The sequence below is a fragment of the Pseudophryne corroboree genome, chromosome 1, assembly GCF_028390025.1.
Source record: "Pseudophryne corroboree isolate aPseCor3 chromosome 1, aPseCor3.hap2, whole genome shotgun sequence".
Lineage (NCBI taxonomy): Eukaryota > Metazoa > Chordata > Amphibia > Anura > Myobatrachidae > Pseudophryne > Pseudophryne corroboree.
Genome location: NC_086444.1, coordinates 1,006,814,306 through 1,006,831,805, shown reverse-complemented (window position 1 = coordinate 1,006,831,805; position 17,500 = coordinate 1,006,814,306). Strand labels below are relative to the sequence as shown.

The window sequence follows — 17,500 nt, the reverse complement described above, 5'->3', positions numbered from 1 at the left end:
TGTGTATGTGCTTATAGTGAGAAAGAGCAGGGGGTATAGCTCAGTGGTAGAGCATTCGACTGCAGATCGAGAGGTCCCTGCTTCAAATCTGGGTGCCCCCTATTACTTGCTTTTAATGTATAGCATCACTTTGCAGTCTATACCTCGTTTGGGACTCAAGTAATGTAAAAACATACTCAAGTGGCAGTCAGGCAACAAAAAATGTTGAAATGTCAACTTAATACTTTACCTCAGGAAAGTACAGTATCAGTGGCAGGTTTTGACTGCTAATTTGATAGAGAATTATACAGGATAAAATCACTATACATGAAGGATGAATGCTTTATTCCTAACTAACTTTGATAAATAAGGGAGTATTCGGCATTAACATGGCAGAATTACAATTTTTTTGGTGCAGCCATGTTTTGAACTCATACTGATTTTGCAATTAGTCCATAAGGCATACATGCATTCCGAACATCTGAGCCCACTGACCTAAAAATCAAATATTTGATTTTATTGCCAAAATGTATCTCAATCAGTTAGTTTTCAGAAATTATTAATATTGGTTTAGTGACAATTTGTATTTTAGTTCTCTTTGGCTTCCATAAAACAATGTCACAACTGGATTTCAATATATACTACTCTGACTAGCACGAACAATAGTGGAGCTTTAGGATGATCAAAGTTTCTTTTTAAACATGCTCACAGATTATACCTACAGTATGTAAACTCTCTATTTATGCCCTGACTAATAACTCCAAACCTTTACCATAAAGAAACAGACTCATCTTCACCTCCTGCAGGACAAGAAATACAGTACAGTAACCTTTACATCAAGGCTGCAATGTGTATGGTCTTATAGTTAGAAAGACCAGGGGGTATAAATCAGTTGTTGAGCATTCGAGTGCATGTCGAGAGGTCCCTGGTTCAAATCCAGGTGCCCCTATAATTTGCTTTTAATGTATAGCGTCCCTTTGCAGTCTATACCTTGTTTGGGACTCAAGGAATGTAAAAACATACTCAAGTGGCAGTCAGGCAACAAAAAATGTTGACATTTCAACTTAATACTTTACCTCAGGAAAGTACAGTATCAGTGGCAGGTTTTTGCAGCTACTTTTGATAGAGAATTATACAGCATAAAATAACTGTACATGAAGGATGAATGCTTTATTCCTAACTAACTTTGATAAATAAGGGAGTATTGGGCATTAACATGGCAGAATTCAAAATTATTTGGTACAGCCATGTTTTCATCTCCGACTGATTTTGCAATTAGTCCATAAGGCATACATGCATTCAGAACATCTGAGCCCACTGACCCAAAATTCAAATATTTTATTTTATTAACAAAAATGTACCATGATAAAATAGTTTTCAGAAATTATTAATATTGGTTTGGTAACAATTTGTATTTTAGATCAGTTTTGCTTCCATAAAACAATGTCACAACTGGATTTCAATAAATCCTACTCTGACTAGCACTAACTATAGTGGAACTTTAGGATGATCAAAGTTTCTTTTTGAGCATGCTCACAGATTATACCTGCAGTATGTGAACTCTCTATTTATGCCCTGACTAATAACTCCAAAGCGTTACCATAAAGAAACAGACTCATCTTCACCTCCTGCAGGACAAGAAATACAGTACAGTAACCTTTACATCAAGGCTGCAATGTGTATGTGCGTATAGTGAGAAAGAGCAGGGGGTATAGCTCAGTGGTAGAGCATTCGACTGCAGATCGAGAGGTCCCTGGTTCAAATCCGGGTGCCCCCTATTACTAACTTTTAATGTATAGCATCACTTTGCAGTCTATACCTCGTTTGGGACTCAAGTAATGTAAAAACATACTCAAGTGGTAGTCAATCAACAAAAAATGTTGAAATGTCAACTTAATACTTTACCTCAGGAAAGTACAGTATCAGTGGCAGGTTTTGACTGCTAATTTGATAGAGACTTATACAGGATAAAATCACTAAACATGAAGGATGAATGCTTTATTCCTAACTAACTTTGATAAATAAGGGAGTATTGGGCATTAACATGGCAGAATTACAATTTTTTTGGTGCAGCCATGTTTTGAACTCATACTGATTTTGCAATTAGTCCGTAAGGCATACATGCATTCCGAACATCTGAGCCCACTGACCTAAAAATCAAATATTTGATTTTATTGCCAAAATGTATCTCAATCAGTTAGTTTTCAGAAATTATTAATATTGGTTTAGTGACAATTTGTATTTTAGTTCTCTTTGGCTTCCATAAAACAATGTCACAACTGGATTTCAATATATACTACTCTGACTAGCACGAACAATAGTGGAGCTTTAGGATGATCAAAGTTTCTTTTTAAACATGCTCACAGATTATACCTACAGTATGTAAACTCTCTATTTATGCCCTGACTAATAACTCCAAACCTTTACCATAAAGAAACAGACTCATCTTCACCTCCTGCAGGACAAGAAATACAGTACAGTAACCTTTACATCAAGGCTGCAATGTGTATGGTCTTATAGTTAGAAAGACCAGGGGGTATAAATCAGTTGTTGAGCATTCGAGTGCATGTCGAGAGGTCCCTGGTTCAAATCCAGGTGCCCCTATAATTTGCTTTTAATGTATAGCGTCCCTTTGCAGTCTATACCTTGTTTGGGACTCAAGGAATGTAAAAACATACTCAAGTGGCAGTCAGGCAACAAAAAATGTTGACATTTCAACTTAATACTTTACCTCAGGAAAGTACAGTATCAGTGGCAGGTCTTTGCAGCTACTTTTGATAGAGAATTATACAGCATAAAATAACTGTACATGAAGGATGAATGCTTTATTCCTAACTAACTTTGATAAATAAGGGAGTATTGGGCATTAACATGGCAGAATTCAAAATTATTTGGTACAGCCATGTTTTCATCTCCGACTGATTTTGCAATTAGTCCATAAGGCATACATGCATTCAGAACATCTGAGCCCACTGACCCAAAATTCAAATATTTTATTTTATTAACAAAAATGTACCATGATAAAATAGTTTTCAGAAATTATTAATATTGGTTTGGTAACAATTTGTATTTTAGATCAGTTTTGCTTCCATAAAACAATGTCACAACTGGATTTCAATAAATCCTACTCTGACTAGCACTAACTATAGTGGAACTTTAGGATGATCAAAGTTTCTTTTTGAGCATGCTCACAGATTATACCTGCAGTATGTGAACTCTCTATTTATGCCCTGACTAATAACTCCAAAGCGTTACCATAAAGAAACAGACTCATCTTCACCTCCTGCAGGACAAGAAATACAGTACAGTAACCTTTACATCAAGGCTGCAATGTGTATGTGCGTATAGTGAGAAAGAGCAGGGGGTATAGCTCAGTGGTAGAGCATTCGACTGCAGATCGAGAGGTCCCTGGTTCAAATCCGGGTGCCCCCTATTACTAACTTTTAATGTATAGCATCACTTTGCAGTCTATACCTCGTTTGGGACTCAAGTAATGTAAAAACATACTCAAGTGGCAGTCAATCAACAAAAAATGTTGAAATGTCAACTTAATACTTTACCTCAGGAAAGTACAGTATCAGTGGCAGGTTTTGACTGCTAATTTGATAGAGACTTATACAGGATAAAATCACTAAACATGAAGGATGAATGCTTTATTCCTAACTAACTTTGATAAATAAGGGAGTATTGGGCATTAACATGGCAGAATTACAATTTTTTTGGTGCAGCCATGTTTTGAACTCATACTGATTTTGCAATTAGTCCGTAAGGCATACATGCATTCCGAACATCTGAGCCCACTGACCTAAAAATCAAATATTTGATTTTATTGCCAAAATGTATCTCAATCAGTTAGTTTTCAGAAATTATTAATATTGGTTTAGTGACAATTTGTATTTTAGTTCTCTTTGGCTTCCATAAAACAATGTCACAACTGGATTTCAATATATACTACTCTGACTAGCACGAACAATAGTGGAGCTTTAGGATGATCAAAGTTTCTTTTTAAACATGCTCACAGATTATACCTACAGTATGTAAACTCTCTATTTATGCCCTGACTAATAACTCCAAACCTTTACCATAAAGAAACAGACTCATCTTCACCTCCTGCAGGACAAGAAATACAGTACAGTAACCTTTACATCAAGGCTGCAATGTGTATGGTCTTATAGTTAGAAAGAGCAGGGGGTATAAATCAGTTGTTGAGCATTCAAGTGCATGTCGAGAGGTCTCTGGTTCAAATCCGGGTGCCCCCTATTACTAACTTTTAATGTATAGCATCACTTTGCAGTCTATACCTCGTTTGGGACTCAAGTAATGTAAAAACATACTCAAGTGGCAGTCAGGCAACAAAAAATGTTGAAATGTCAACTTAATACTTTACCTCAGGAAAGTACAGTATCAGTGGCAGGTTTTGACTGCTAATTTGATAGAGAATTATACAGGATAAAATCACTATACATGAAGGATGAATGCTTTATTCCTAACTAACTTTGATAAATAAGGGAGTATTGGGCATTTACATGGCAGAATTACAATTTTTTTGGTGCAGCCATGTTTTGAACTCATACTGATTTTGCAATTAGTCCATAAGGCATACATGCATTCCGAACATCTGAGCCCACTGACCTAAAAATCAAATATTTGATTTTATTGCCAAAATGTATCTCAATCAGTTAGTTTTCAGAAATTATTATTATTGGATTAGTGACAATTTGTATTTTAGTTCTCTTTGGCTTCCATAAAACAATGTCACAAATGGATTTCAATATATACTACTCTGACTAGCACGAACAATAGTGGAGCTTTAGGATGATCAAAGTTTCTTTTTAAACATGCTCACAGATTATACCTACAGTATGTAAACTCTCTATTTATGCCCTGACTAATAACTCCAAACCTTTACCATAAAGAAACAGACTCATCTTCACCTCCTGCAGGACAAGAAATACAGTACAGTAACCTTTACATCAAGGCTGCAATGTGTATGGTCTTATAGTTAGAAAGACTAGGGGGTATAAATCAGTTGTTGAGCATTCGAGTGCATGTCGAGAGGTCCCTGGTTCAAATCCAGGTGCCTTTATAATTTGCTTTTAATGTATAGCGTCCCTTTGCAGTCTATACCTTGTTTGGGACTCAAGTAATGTAAAAACATACTCAAGTGGCAGTCAGGCAACAAAAAATGTTGACATTTCAACTTAATACTTTACCTCAGGAAAGTACAGTATCAGTGGCAGGTTTTTACAGCTACTTTTGATAGAGAATTATACAGCATAAAATAACTGTACATGAAGGATGAATGCTTTATTCCTAACTAACTTTGATAAATAAGGGAGTATTGGGCATTAACATGGCAGAATTCAAAATTATTTGGTACAGCCATGTTTTCAACTCCGACTGATTTTGCAATTAGTCCATAAGGCATACATGCATTCAGAACATCTGAGCCCACTGACCCAAAATTCAAATATTTTATTTTATTAGCAAAAATGTACCATGATAAAATAGTTTTCAGAAATTATTAATATTGGTTTGGTAACAATTTGTATTTTTAGATCAGTTTTGCTTCCATAAAACAATGTCACAACTGGATTTCAATAAATCCTACTCTGACTAGCAATAACTATAGTGGATCTTTAGGATGATCAAAGTTTCTTTTTGAGCATGCTAACAGATTATACCTGCAGTATGTGAACTCTCTATTTATGCCCTGACTAATAACTCCAAAGCGTTACCATAAAGAAACAGACTCATCTTCACCTCCTGCAGGACAAGAAATACAGTACAGTAACCTTTACATCAAGGCTTCAATGTGTATGTGCTTACAGTGAGAAAGAGCAGGGGGTATAGCTCAGTGGTAGAGCATTCGACTGCAGATCGAGAGGTCCCTGGTTCAAATCCAGGTGCCCCTTATTACTTACTTTTAATGTATAGCATCAGTTTGCAGTCTATACCTCGTTTGGGACTCAAGTAATGTAAAAACATACTCAAGTGGCAGTCAGGCAACAAAAAATGTTGACATTTCAACTTAATACTTTACCTCAGGAAAGTACAGTATCAGTGGCAGGTTTTTACAGCTACTTTTGATAGAGAATTATACAGCATAAAATAACTGTACATGAAGGATGAATGCTTTATTCCTAACTAACTTTAATAAATAAGGGAGTATTGGGCATTAACATGGCAGAATTCAAAATTATTTGGTACAGCCATGTTTTCAACTCCGACTGATTTTGCAATTAGTCCATAAGGCATACATGCATTCAGAACATCTGAGCCCACTGACCCAAAATTCAAATATTTTATTTTATTAGCAAAAATGTACCATGATAAAATAGTTTTCATAAATTATTAATATTGGTTTGGTAACAATTTGTATTTTAGATCAGTTTTGCTTCCATAAAACAATGTCACAACTGGATTTCAATAAATCCTACTCTGACAAGCACTAACTATGGTGGAACTTTAGGATGATCAAAGTTTCTTTTTGAGCATGCTCACAGATTATACCTGCAGTATGTGAACTCTCTATTTATGCCCTGACTAATAACTCCAAAGCGTTACCATAAAGAAACAGACTCATCTTCACCTCCTGCAGGACAAGAAATACAGTACAGTAACCTTTACATCAAGGCTGCAATGTGTATGTGCTTATAGTGAGAAAGAGCAGGGGGTATATCTCAGTGGTAGAGCATTCGACTGCAGATCGAGAGGTCCCTGATTCAAATCCGGGTGCCCCCTATTACTTGCTTTTAATGTATAGCATCACTTTGCAGTCTATACCTCGTTTGGGACTCAAGTAATGTAAAAACATACTCAAGTGGCAGTCAGGCAACAAAAAATGTTGAAATGTCAACTTAATACTTTACCTCAGGAAAGTACAGTATCAGTGGCAGGTTTTGACTGCTAATTTGATAGAGAATTATACAGGATAAAATCACTATACATGAAGGATGAGTGCTTTATTCCTAACTAACTTTGATAAATAAGGGAGTATTGGGCATTTACATGGCAGAATTACAATTTTTTTGGTGCAGCCATGTTTTGAACTTATACTGATTTTGCAATTAGTCCATAAGGCATACATGCATTCAGAACATCTGAGCCCACTGACCTAAAAATCAAATATTTGATTTTATTGCCAAAATGTATCTCAATCAGTTAGTTTTCAGAAATTATTAATATTGGTTTAGTGACAATTTGTATTTTAGTTCTCTTTGGCTTCCATAAAACAATGTCACAACTGGATTTCAATATATACTACTCTGACTAGCACGAACAATAGTGGAGCTTTAGGATGATCAAAGTTTCTTTTTAAACATGCTCACAGATTATACCTACAGTATGTAAACTCTCTATTTATGCCCTGACTAATAACTCCAAACCTTTACCATAAAGAAACAGACTCATCTTCACCTCCTGCAGGACAAGAAATACAGTACAGTAACCTTTACATCAAGGCTGCAATGTGTATGGTCTTATAGTTAGAAAGACCAGGGGGTATAAATCAGTTGTTGAGCATTCGAGTGCATGTCGAGAGGTCCCTGGTTCAAATCCAGGTGCCCCTATAATTTGCTTTTAATGTATAGCGTCCCTTTGCAGTCTATACCTTGTTTGGGACTCAAGTAATGTAAAAACATACTCAAGTGGCAGTCAGGCAACAAAAAATGTTGACATTTCAATTTAATACCTTACCTCAGGAAAGTACAGTATCAGTGGCAGGTTTTTACAGCTACTTTTGATAGAGAATTATACAGCATAAAATAACTGTACATGAAGGATGAATGCTTTATTCCTAACTAACTTTGATAAATAAGGGAGTATTGGGCATTAACATGGCAGAATTCAAAATGATTTGGTACAGCCATGTTTTCAACTCCGACTGATTTTGCAATTAGTCCATAAGGCATACATGCATTCAGAACATCTGAGCCCACTGACCCAAAATTCAAATATTTTATTTTATTAGCAAAAATGTACCATGATAAAATAGTTTTCAGAAATTATTAATATTGGTTTGGTAACAATTTGTATTTTAGATCAGTTTTGCTTCCATAAAACAATGTCACAACTGGATTTCAATAAATCCTACTCTGACTAGCACTAACTATAGTGGAACTTTATGATGATCAAAGTTTCTTTTTGAGCATGCTCACAGATTATACCTGCAGTATGTGAACTCTCTATTTATGCCCTGACTAATAACTCCAAAGCGTTACCATAAAGAAACAGACTCATCTTCACCTCCTGCAGGACAAGAAATACAGTACAGTAACCTTTACATCAAGGCTGCAATGTGTATGTGCTTATAGTGAGAAAGAGCAGGGGGTATATCTCAGTGGTAGAGCATTCGACTGCAGATCGAGAGGTCCCTGGTTCAAATCCGGGTGCCCCTTATTACTTACTTTTAATGTATAGCATCACTTTGCAGTCTATACCTCGTTTGGGACTCAAGTAATGTAAAAACATACTCAAGTGGCAGTCAGGCAACAAAAAATGTCAACTTAATACTTTACCTCAGGAAAGTACAGTATCAGTGGCAGGTTTTGACTGCTAATTTGATAGAGAATTATACAGGATAAAATCACTATACATGAAGGATGAATGCTTTATTCCTAACTAACTTTGATAAATAAGGGAGTATTGGGCATTTACATGGCAGAATTAAAAATTTTTTGGTGCAGCCATGTTTTGAACTCATACTGATTTTGCAATTAGTCCATAAGGCATACATGCATTCCGAACATCTGAGCCCACTGACCTAAAAATCAAATATTTGATTTTATTGCCAAAATGTATCTCAATCAGTTAGTTTTCAGAAATTATTAATATTGGTTTAGTGACAATTTGTATTTTAGTTCTCTATGGCTTCCATAAAACAATGTCACAACTGGATTTCAATATATACTACTCTGACTAGCACGAACAATAGTGGAGCTTTAGGATGATCAAAGTTTCTTTTTAAACATGCTCAGCATTCGAGTGCATGTCGAGAGGTTCCTGGTTCAAATCCAGGTGCCCCTATAATTTGCTTTTAATGTATAGCGTCCCTTTGCAGTCTATACCTTGTTTGGGACTCAAGTAATGTAAAAACATACTCAAGTGGCAGTCAGGCAACAAAAAATGTTGAAATGTCAACTTAATACTTTACCTCAGGAAAGTACAATATCAGTGGCAGGTTTTGACTGCTAATTTGATAGAGACTTATACAGGATAAAATCACTATACATGAAGGATGAATGCTTTATTCCTAACTAACTTTGATAAATAAGGGAGTATTGGGCATTAACATGGCAGAATTACAATTTTTTTGGTGCAGCCATGTTTTGAACTCATACTGATTTTGCAATTAGTCCATAAGGCATACATGCATTCCGAACATCTGAGCCCACTGACCTAAAAATCAAATATTTGATTTTATTGCCAAAATGTATCTCAATCAGTTAGTTTTCAGAAATTATTAATATTGGTTTAGTGACAATTTGTATTTTAGTTCTCTTTGGCTTCCATAAAACAATGTCACAACTGGATTTCAATATATACTACTCTGACTAGCACGAACAATAGTGGAGCTTTAGGATGATCAAAGTTTCTTTTTAAACATGCTCACAGATTATACCTACAGTATGTAAACTCTCTATTTATGCCCTGACTAATAACTCCAAACCTTTACCATAAAGAAACAGACTCATCTTCTCATCATCACCTCCTGCAGGACAAGAAATACAGTACAGTAACCTTTACATCAAGGCTGCAATGTGTATGGTCTTATAGTTAGAAAGACCAGGGGGTATAAATCAGTTGTTGAGCATTCGAGTGCATGTCGAGAGGTCCCTGGTTCAAATCCAGGTGCCCCTATAATTTGCTTTTAATGTATAGCGTCCCTTTGCAGTCTATACCTCGTTTGGGACTCAAGTAATGTAAAAACATACTCAAGTGGCAGTCAGGCAACAAAAAATGTTGACATTTCAACTTAATACTTTACCTCAGGAAAGTACAGTATCAGTGGCAGGTTTTTACAGCTACTTTTGATAGAGAATTATACAGCATAAAATAACTGTACATGAAGGATGAATGCTTTATTCCTAACTAACTTTGATAAATAAGGGAGTATTGGGCATTAACATGGCAGAATTCAAAATTATTTGGTACAGCCATGTTTTCAACTCCGACTGATTTTGCAATTAGTCCATAAGGCATACATGCATTCAGAACATCTGAGCCCACTGACCCAAAATTCAAATATTTTATTTTATTAGCAAAAATGTACCATGATAAAATAGTTTTCAGAAATTATTAATATTGGTTTGGTAACAATTTGTATTTTAGATCAGTTTTGCTTCCATAAAACAATGTCACAACTGGATTTCAATAAATCCTACTCTGACTAGCACTAACTATAGTGGAACTTTAGGATGATCAAAGTTTCTTTTTGAGCATGCTCACAGATTATACCTGCAGTATGTGAACTCTCTATTTATGCCCTGACTAATAACTCCAAAGCGTTACCATAAAGAAACAGACTCATCTTCACCTCCTGCAGGACAAGAAATACAGTACAGTAACCTTTACATCAAGGCTGCAATGTGTATGTGCTTATAGTGAGAAAGAGCAGGGGGTATAGCTCAGTGGTAGAGCATTCGACTGCAGATCGAGAGGTCCCTGGTTCAAATCCGGGTGCCCCCTATTACTTGCTTTTAATGTATAGCATCACTTTGCAGTCTATACCTCGTTTGGGACTCAAGTAATGTAAAAACATGCTCAAGTGGCAGTCAGGCAACAAAAAATGTTGAAATGTCAACTTAATACTTTACCTCAGGAAAGTACAGTATCAGTGGCAGGTTTTGACTGCTAATTTGATAGAGAATTATACAGGATAAAATCACTATACATGAAGGATGAATGCTTTATTCCTAACTAACTTTGATAAATAAGGGAGTATTGGGCATTTACATGGCAGAATTACAATTTTTTTTGGTGCAGCCATGTTTTGAACTCATACTGATTTTGCAATTAGTCCATAAGGCATACATGCATTCAGAACATCTGAGCCCACTGACCTAAAAATCAAATATTTGATTTTATTGCCAAAATGTATCTCAATCAGTTAGTTTTCAGAAATTATTAATATTGGTTTAGTGACAATTTGTATTTTAGTTCTCTTTGGCTTCCATAAAACAATGTCACAACTGGATTTCAATATATACTACTCTGACTAGCACGAACAATAGTGGAGCTTTAGGATGATCAAAGTTTCTTTTTAAACATGCTCACAGATTATACCTACAGTATGTAAACTCTCTATTTATGCCCTGACTAATAACTCCAAACCTTTACCATAAAGAAACAGACTCATCTTCACCTCCTGCAGGACAAGAAATACAGTACAGTAACCTTTACATCAAGGCTGCAATGTGTATGGTCTTATAGTTAGAAAGACCAGGTGTTATAAATCAGTTGTTGAGCATTCGAGTGCATGTCGAGAGGTCCCTGGTTCAAATCCAGGTGCCCCTATAATTTGCTTTTAATGTATAGCGTCCCTTTGCAGTCTATACCTCGTTTGGGACTCAAGTAATGTAAAAACATACTCAAGTGGCAGTCAGGCAACAAAAAATGTTGACATTTCAACTTAATACTTTACCTCAGGAAAGTACAGTATCAGTGGCAGGTTTTTACAGCTACTTTTGATAGAGAATTATACAGCATAAAATAACTGTACATGAAGGATGAATGCTTTATTCCTAACTAACTTTGATAAATAAGGGAGTATTGGGCATTAACATGGCAGAATTCAAAATGATTTGGTACAGCCATGTTTTCAACTCCGACTGATTTTGCAATTAGTCCATAAGGCATACATGCATTCAGAACATCTGAGCCCACTGACCCAAATTCAAATATTTTATTTTCTTAGCAAAAATGTACCATGATAAAATAGTTTTCAGAAATTATTAATATTGATTTGGTAACAATTTGTATTTTAGATCAGTTTTGCTTACATAAAACAATGTCACAACTGGATTTCAATAAATCCTACTCTGACTAGCACTAACTATAGTGGAACTTTAGGATGATCAAAGTTTCTTTTTGAGCATGCTCACAGATTATACCTGCAGTATGTGAACTCTCTATTTATGCCCTGACTAATAACTCCAAAGCGTTACCATAAAGAAACAGACTCATCTTCACCTCCTGCAGGACAAGAAATACAGTACAGTAACCTTTACATCAAGGCTGCAATGTGTATGTGCTTATAGTGAGAAAGAGCAGGGGTTATAGCTCAGTGGTAGAGCATTCGACTGCAGATCGAGAGGTCCCTGGTTCAAATCTGGGTGCCCCCTATTACTTGCTTTTAATGTATAGCATCACTTTGCAGTCTATACCTCGTTTGGGACTCAAGTAATGTAAAAACATACTCAAGTGGCAGTCAGGCAACAAAAAATGTTGAAATGTCAACTTAATACTTTACCTCAGGAAAGTACAGTATCAGTGGCAGGTTTTGACTGCTAATTTGATAGAGAATTATACAGGATAAAATCACTATACATGAAGGATGAATGCTTTATTCCTAACTAACTTTGATAAATAAGGGAGTATTCGGCATTAACATGGCAGAATTACAATTTTTTTGGTGCAGCCATGTTTTGAACTCATACTGATTTTGCAATTAGTCCATAAGGCATACATGCATTCCGAACATCTGAGCCCACTGACCTAAAAATCAAATATTTGATTTTATTGCCAAAATGTATCTCAATCAGTTAGTTTTCAGAAATTATTAATATTGGTTTAGTGACAATTTGTATTTTAGTTCTCTTTGGCTTCCATAAAACAATGTCTCAACTGGATTTCAATATATACTACTCTGACTAGCACGAACAATAGTGGAGCTTTAGGATGATCAAAGTTTCTTTTTAAACATGCTCACAGATTATACCTACAGTATGTAAACTCTCTATTTATGCCCTGACTAATAACTCCAAACCTTTACCATAAAGAAACAGACTCATCTTCACCTCCTGCAGGACAAGAAATACAGTACAGTAACCTTTACATCAAGGCTGCAATGTGTATGGTCTTATAGTTAGAAAGACCAGGGGGTATAAATCAGTTGTTGAGCATTCGAGTGCATGTCGAGAGGTCCCTGGTTCAAATCCAGGTGCCCCTATAATTTGCTTTTAATGTATAGCGTCCCTTTGCAGTCTATACCTCGTTTGGGACTCAAGTAATGTAAAAACATACTCAAGTGGCAGTCAGGCAACAAAAAATGTTGACATTTCAATTTAATACTTTACCTCAGGAAAGTACAGTATCAGTGGCAGGTTTTTACAGCTACTTTTGATAGAGAATTATACAGCATAAAATAACTGTACATGAAGGATGAATGCTTTATTCCTAACTAACTTTGATAAATAAGGGAGTATTGGGCATTAACATGGCAGAATTCAAAATTATTTGGTACAGCCATGTTTTCAACTCCGACTGATTTTGCAATTAGTCCATAAGGCATACATGCATTCAGAACATCTGAGCCCACTGACCCAAAATTCAAATATTTTATTTTATTAGCAAAAATGTACCATGATAAAATAGTTTTCAGAAATTATTAATATTGGTTTGGTAACAATTTGTATTTTAGATCAGTTTTGCTTCCATAAAACAATGTCACAACTGGATTTCAATAAATCCTACTCTGACTAGCACTAACTATAGTGGAACTTTAGGATGATCAAAGTTTCTTTTTGAGCATGCTCACAGATTATACCTGCAGTATGTGAACTCTCTATTTATGCCCTGACTAATAACTCCAAAGCGTTACCATAAAGAAACAGACTCATCTTCACCTCCTGCAGGACAAGAAATACAGTACAGTAACCTTTACATCAAGGCTGCAATGTGTATGTGCTTATAGTGAGAAAGAGCAGGGGGTATAGCTCAGTGGTAGAGCATTCGACTGCAGATCGAGAGGTCCCTGGTTCAAATCTGGGTGCCCCCTATTACTTGCTTTTAATGTATAGCATCACTTTGCAGTCTATACCTCGTTTGGGACTCAAGTAATGTAAAAACATACTCAAGTGGCAGTCAGGCAACAAAAATTTTTGAAATGTCAACTTAATACTTTACCTCAGGAAAGTACAGTATCAGTGGCAGGTTTTGACTGCTAATTTGATAGAGAATTATACAGGATAAAATCACTATACATGAAGGATGAATGCTTTATTCCTAACTAACTTTGATAAATAAGGGAGTATTGGGCATTAACATGGCAGAATTACAATTTTTTTGGTGCAGCCATGTTTTGAACTCATACTGATTTTGCAATTAGTCCATAAGGCATACATGCATTCCGAACATCTGAGCCCACTGACCTAAAAATCAAATATTTGATTTTATTGCCAAAATGTATCTCAATCAGTTAGTTTTCAGAAATTATTAATATTGGTTTAGTGACAATTTGTATTTTAGTTCTCTTTGGCTTCCATAAAACAATGTCACAACTGGATTTCAATATATACTACTCTGACTAGCACGAACAATAGTGGAGCTTTAGGATGATCAAAGTTTCTTTTTAAACATGCTCACAGATTATACCTACAGTATGTAAACTCTCTATTTATGCCCTGACTAATAACTCCAAACCTTTACCATAAAGAAACAGACTCATCTTCACCTCCTGCAGGACAAGAAATACAGTACAGTAACCTTTACATCAAGGCTGCAATGTGTATGGTCTTATAGTTAGAAAGACCAGGGGGTATAAATCAGTTGTTGAGCATTCGAGTGCATGTCGAGAGGTCCCTGGTTCAAATCCAGGTGCCCCTATAATTTGCTTTTAATGTATAGCGTCCCTTTGCAGTCTATACCTCGTTTGGGACTCAAGTAATGTAAAAACATACTCAAGTGGCAGTCAGGCAACAAAAAATGTTGACATTTCAACTTAATACTTTACCTCAGGAAAGTACAGTATCAGTGGCAGGTTTTTACAGCTACTTTTGATAGAGAATTATACAGCATAAAATAACTGTACATGAAGGATGAATGCTTTATTCCTAACTAACTTTGATAAATAAGGGAGTATTGGGCATTAACATGGCAGAATTCAAAATTATTTGGTACAGCCATGTTTTCAACTCCGACTGATTTTGCAATTAGTCCATAAGGCATACATGCATTCAGAACATCTGAGCCCACTGACCCAAAATTCAAATATTTTATTTTATTAGCAAAAATGTACCATGATAAAATAGTTTTCAGAAATTATTAATATTGATTTGGTAACAATTTGTATTTTAGATCAGTTTTGCTTCCATAAAACAATGTCACAACTGGATTTCAATAAATCCTACTCTGACTAGCACTAACTATAGTGGAACTTTAGGATGATCAAAGTTTCTTTTTGAGCATGCTCACAGATTATACCTGCAGTATGTGAACTCTCTATTTATGCCCTGACTAATAACTCCAAAGCGTTACCATAAAGAAACAGACTCATCTTCACCTCCTGCAGGACAAGAAATACAGTACAGTAACCTTTACATCAAGGCTGCAATGTGTATGTGCTTATAGTGAGAAAGAGCAGGGGGTATAGCTCAGTGGTACAGCATTCGACTGCAGGTCGAGAGGTCCCTGGTTCAAATCCGGGTGCCCCCTATTACTTACTTTTAATGTATAGCATCACTTTGCAGTCTATACCTCGTTTGGGACTCAAGTAATGTAAAAACATACTCAAGTGGCAGTCAGGCAACAAAAAATGTTGGAATGTCAACTTAATACTTTACCTCAGGAAAGTACAGTATCAGTGGCAGGTTTTGACTGCTAATTTGATAGAGACTTATACAGGATAAAATCACTATACATGAAGGATGAATGCTTTATTCCTAACTAACTTTGATAAATAAGGGAGTATTGGGCATTAACATGGCAGAATTACAATTTTTTTGGTGCAGCCATGTTTTGAACTCATACTGATTTTGCAATTAGTCCATAAGGCATACATGCATTCCGAACATCTGAGCCCACTGACCTAAAAATCAAATATTTGATTTTATTGCCAAAATGTATCTCAATCAGTTAGTTTTCAGAAATTATTAATATTGGTTTAGTGACAATTTGTATTTTAGTTCTCTTTGGCTTCCATAAAACAATGTCACAACTGGATTTCAATATATACTACTCTGACTAGCACGAACAATAGTGGAGCTTTAGGATGATCAAAGTTTCTTTTTAAACATGCTCACAGATTATACCTACAGTATGTAAACTCTCTATTTATGCCCTGACTAATAACTCCAAACCTTTACCATAAAGAAACAGACTCATCTTCACCTCCTGCAGGACAATAAATACAGTACAGTAACCTTTACATCAAGGCTGCAATGTGTATGGTCTTATAGTTAGAAAGACTAGGGGGTATAAATCAGTTGTTGAGCATTCGAGTGCATGTCGAGAGGTCCCTGGTTCAAATCCAGGTGCCCCTATAATTTGCTTTTAATGTATAGCGTCCCTTTGCAGTCTATACCTTGTTTGGGACTCAAGTAATGTAAAAACATACTCAAGTGGCAGTCAGGCAACAAAAAATGTTGACATTTCAACTTAATACTTTACCTCAGGAAAGTACAGTATCAGTGGCAGGTTTTTACAGCTACTTTTGATAGAGAATTATACAGCATAAAATAACTGAACATGAAGGATGAATGCTTTATTCCTAACTAACTTTGATAAATAAGGGAGTATTGGGCATTAACATGGCAGAATTCAAAATGATTTGGTACAGCCATGTTTTCAACTCCGACTGATTTTGCAATTAGTCCATAAGGCATACATGCATTCAGAACATCTGAGCCCACTGACCCAAAATTCAAATATTTTATTTTATTAGCAAAAATGTACCATGATAAAATAGTTTTCAGAAATTATTAATATTGGTTTGGTAACAATTTGTATTTTTAGATCAGTTTTGCTTCCATAAAACAATGTCACAACTGGATTTCAATAAATCCTACTCTGACTAGCAATAACTATAGTGGAACTTTAGGATGATCAAAGTTTCTTTTTGAGCATGCTCACAGATTATACCTGCAGTATGTGAACTCTCTATTTATGCCCTGACTAATAACTCCAAAGCGTTACCATAAAGAAACAGACTCATCTTCACCTCCTGCAGGACAAGAATTACAGTACAGTAACCTTTACATCAAGGCTGCAATGTGTATGTGCTTACAGTGAGAAAGAGCAGGGGGTATAGCTCAGTGGTAGAGCATTCGACTGCAGATCGAGAGGTCCCTGGTTCAAATCCAGGTGCCCCCCTATTACTTACTTTTAATGTATAGCATCACTTTGCAGTCTATACCTCGTTTGGGACTCAAGTAATGTAAAAACATACTCCAGTGGCAGTCAGGCAACAAAAAATGTTGACATTTCAACTTAATACTTTACCTCAGGAAAGTACAGTATCAGTGGCAGGTTTTTACAGCTACTTTTGATAGAGAATTATACAGCATAAAATAACTGTACATGA

General features: G+C 35.7%; 11 non-coding genes across 11 annotated transcripts; all 11 read left to right on the top strand.

Moving 5' to 3' along the window:
• The first annotated feature begins 29 nt into the window (after positions 1 to 29).
• Positions 30 to 101, top strand: TRNAC-GCA (transfer RNA cysteine (anticodon GCA)). The gene has a single exon. It is a non-coding gene; the product is annotated as a tRNA-Cys (tRNA).
• Positions 102 to 1,684: 1,583 nt separating this feature from the next.
• On the top strand, positions 1,685 to 1,756 carry TRNAC-GCA (transfer RNA cysteine (anticodon GCA)). The gene has a single exon. It is a non-coding gene; the product is annotated as a tRNA-Cys (tRNA).
• A 1,583-nt stretch (positions 1,757 to 3,339) lies between these two features.
• On the top strand, positions 3,340 to 3,411 carry TRNAC-GCA (transfer RNA cysteine (anticodon GCA)). The gene has a single exon. It is a non-coding gene; the product is annotated as a tRNA-Cys (tRNA).
• A 2,411-nt stretch (positions 3,412 to 5,822) lies between these two features.
• Positions 5,823 to 5,894, top strand: TRNAC-GCA (transfer RNA cysteine (anticodon GCA)). The gene has a single exon. It is a non-coding gene; the product is annotated as a tRNA-Cys (tRNA).
• Positions 5,895 to 6,651: 757 nt separating this feature from the next.
• On the top strand, positions 6,652 to 6,723 carry TRNAC-GCA (transfer RNA cysteine (anticodon GCA)). Its single transcript has one exon. It is a non-coding gene; the product is annotated as a tRNA-Cys (tRNA).
• Positions 6,724 to 8,306: 1,583 nt separating this feature from the next.
• Positions 8,307 to 8,378, top strand: TRNAC-GCA (transfer RNA cysteine (anticodon GCA)). The gene has a single exon. It is a non-coding gene; the product is annotated as a tRNA-Cys (tRNA).
• A 2,218-nt stretch (positions 8,379 to 10,596) lies between these two features.
• On the top strand, positions 10,597 to 10,668 carry TRNAC-GCA (transfer RNA cysteine (anticodon GCA)). The gene has a single exon. It is a non-coding gene; the product is annotated as a tRNA-Cys (tRNA).
• A 1,583-nt stretch (positions 10,669 to 12,251) lies between these two features.
• Positions 12,252 to 12,323, top strand: TRNAC-GCA (transfer RNA cysteine (anticodon GCA)). The gene has a single exon. It is a non-coding gene; the product is annotated as a tRNA-Cys (tRNA).
• Positions 12,324 to 13,906: 1,583 nt separating this feature from the next.
• On the top strand, positions 13,907 to 13,978 carry TRNAC-GCA (transfer RNA cysteine (anticodon GCA)). The gene has a single exon. It is a non-coding gene; the product is annotated as a tRNA-Cys (tRNA).
• Positions 13,979 to 15,561: 1,583 nt separating this feature from the next.
• Positions 15,562 to 15,633, top strand: TRNAC-GCA (transfer RNA cysteine (anticodon GCA)). Its single transcript has one exon. It is a non-coding gene; the product is annotated as a tRNA-Cys (tRNA).
• A 1,584-nt stretch (positions 15,634 to 17,217) lies between these two features.
• On the top strand, positions 17,218 to 17,289 carry TRNAC-GCA (transfer RNA cysteine (anticodon GCA)). The gene has a single exon. It is a non-coding gene; the product is annotated as a tRNA-Cys (tRNA).
• Positions 17,290 to 17,500: the final 211 nt, after the last annotated feature.